The sequence below is a fragment of the Miscanthus floridulus genome, chromosome 17 (genome assembly GCF_019320115.1).
Source record: "Miscanthus floridulus cultivar M001 chromosome 17, ASM1932011v1, whole genome shotgun sequence".
NCBI lineage: Eukaryota > Viridiplantae > Streptophyta > Magnoliopsida > Poales > Poaceae > Miscanthus > Miscanthus floridulus.
The window spans coordinates 108,364,938-108,368,015 of record NC_089596.1 but is presented as its reverse complement, the minus strand read 5'-3'; the positions used below and the strand labels follow the sequence as shown (position 1 = coordinate 108,368,015).

The following is a 3,078-nucleotide window of genomic DNA, read 5'->3' as shown; positions in this document are numbered from 1 at the left end:
AATTACATTTCTGGCTTGGAGAAAATTATTTCGGAATGCCTAGCGTCTGGACGCGTCACCGACACCTGCGCCGCTCTCCCGTCCTCCCGTCCCACACCCTGCGTTCCGTGTCCCGCGTCCCGCGCCAGCATCCGCACCCGCGTCCGTCGCAGGACCTACGCCCCCGCACCCCAAACAGAGAAATCCACGTGTGTTGACCCATGGCTGCGCCCTAGCAGGAGCGACAACCATCGGTTGCGCCATGTAACACCCCGATCTTACTTTTGCAACATACGTCTAAACACAGATGAAACATTTGCAACATACGTCTAAACACAGATAAAACATTTAGAACATACGGCTGAAACACCATTGTAATATGTTCAACATCCCGATTTATTTTTAAAATATCCAGATGCAACACTTGCAACATATAAAAAGAAGACATGAAATACTTGAGGCATGCGTCTGAAACACTTGCAACATACGTGTACAAAAAAACAGATGAAATGGGGATAGACGTTTGCAACATATGTGTACAACCATTGCAACTTCACGATCTACTTTTACAACATCCGTATGAAACAATTGAAATATACATCTGAAATAACTAAAACACTTGAAACAAGGGCTTGGAACATGTCTGAAAAAACGTCTAGAAACACTTAAAACACAGCATTGCCACGCGGGCATGACCTACCTGGTGGGAACTGCACGCCCGCCATGCCCCTCGTCGGCCGAGGGAGAGGAGACGCTACCGGATCTCGCCGGGGTAGGAGGAGAGGGCCACCAGATCTGCGGACACTGGGTGCTCCTGATGGGTGAGGACGTAGGGGTAGACGGAGGGGCACGCTGGGGTGGGGAGGAGGCCGTCGGGGTGGGGGAGCGTGCCGGTGGCAGCCAAGGAGGCAGCCATGGCTACGCATCAGGGTACTAATAGTACTAATTATGTACCATAAATATTATTATTTTGTTAAATATATTTTGTCAAAGTTTAAAAGTTATTGACTTTTGAGTAAGTGAGAACGACTATTTTTTTTAGGGACAGACGGAGTAGCTTAGCACACAAATCACGTGAAAAACGACAACAATACAAAACGGATGCTTGGTCACAGTCAGTGTCAGCATATCTACACATGTTCGCTTGATCGTTTCTATGGTTTATAAGTCGGCTGATGTTATTTTGTTGTGAGAGAAAAATACTATATCATAATTGATAAACAGTGGCTGATACGATCGAGCGAAGAGGGTACTAGTCGTCGCACGGAACAACTAAACAAGCAATATTTCATTACATCTACTGCGCTCTGCAAGGTGCAAGCCAAGGACCCTGGACGGCAATGGCCGCCTCCGACGCCAAGCAGCGGCGCCACCACTTCATGCTGGTGCACGGGATGTGCCACGGCGCGTGGTGCTGGTACAAGGCGCCCACGGCGCTGCGGCTCGCCGGCCACCACGCCGGCGCTCGACATGGCCGGCTGCGGCGCGCACCCAGCGCGTCTTGCTGATGTGCGCACCTTCGAGGAGTACTCACGCCCGCTGCTCGACGCGGTGGCTGCGCTGCCAGCCGGAGAGCAGGTCGTGCTCGTCGCGCACAGCCACGGTGGGTACAGCGTCGCGCTCGCCGTGGAGAGGTTCCCGGACAAGGTCGCTGTTGCCGTGTTCGTGACCGCGTCCATGCCGGCCGTCGGACGTCCTATGGCTGCCACCAGTGACGAGGTGATGTGATCATTAACTGTTTCCTACTGTGCTTCAACGCGAATATTCAACGTTTTAGTTGAGTAGTACTTCGTATTTGATTTGGATTATTCTTTCACATTGTTCTGATCTATTAGCATTTATTGGGCCGGACTTCTTCGTGGACTCAAAGGAGCTCCAACAAGAGAATCCCGAGATCAAGGGCAAGCCATTTATCTTTGGGCCCAATTTTATGGTTCAAAGGCTTTACCAATTGAGCCTACTGGAGGTAACACCTTAATTAACGTTGCTGCTGTTTGGAACGTACTAGATGAGGACCTTAGGTCCCGTTTGATCGACGGGGCTAAAGTTTAGCCCACATCTTTTAGTCAATTTTTTAACCCTCATGATCCAAATAAGAGGGCTAAAAGTGAGGACTAAATTTTAACCCACCACTTTTTATTATCCCCTCTAAAGTAGGCTAAAAGGGCTAAAAGTAGTCCCCATAGAACAAAAGACACATATTACCCTCACCTATCTCTATGCATGGCAGTCTTAGTTAGGAGCAAATGAGTTATGTAGAGTATAAATCTAATCTTTAGCCTCTAGATTAAACAGCATTATGGGCTAAACTTTAATCCCGTCGTTCTAAGGTCTAATTTTTAACCATAGGTTAAAGTTTAGCGTGGATCCAAACGGGGCTTTAATGTTTCTAAAAAGAAGAGCACCTTAATTAAAAGATATAAGGCATAACCGCATAATATCCGCCTGTAACCTTGCTGCTACTGTTTGACCTTTTCTTGAACCATAAATAAAGGGGAAAAAACTTTCTTTGTCTGTAGGACTTGACTCTGGGCCTGATGCTTATCAAGCCGGCGAACGCATTCACCGCAGGCAACCCAGATGAGGCGGGTGATGAGGGACGAGAAGCTGCTTACGGAGGAGGGGTACGGGTCGTCGTGGCGCGTGTTCGTCGTGGTGGAGGAAGACTGCGGCATTCCAGCGGAGTTCCAGCGCCGCATGGTGGCACAGAGCCCCGGCGTTGGGGTGAGGGTGATCACCGGCGCTGACCACATGGCTATGCTCTCGCGGCCACTGGAGCTGGTTCAGCTCCTCGTCAGAATTGCCGACCACTCGCAAGAGTGACGGGTAAATCAAACATGGTGCTTTGCTGGCGTAGTGGCGTGCGTTCACCAAAATGCCCATGGATAAAGTTATATACGTCGGATGTATTATGGGATTGGTCTATATAATATTTAATAAATTAAATAAACTCTATGGACATGTATTAATGCGTGATATATGGTTTAATACCGTATGAGATTTTGACTAGACGTTGATTTGATTTATATGGTTAGACATTGTCTATCTATATTGAGAACATGAGACAAGGACGATGGTGTGCCACACGCATGCGCACGC

The 3,078-nt window shown here is 48.5% G+C and overlaps 1 pseudogene; it reads left to right on the top strand.

The window, feature by feature from the left end:
* Positions 1-1,319: 1,319 nt before the first annotated feature.
* Positions 1,320-2,802, top strand: LOC136519066 (esterase PIR7B-like; annotated as a pseudogene).
* Positions 2,803-3,078: the final 276 nt, after the last annotated feature.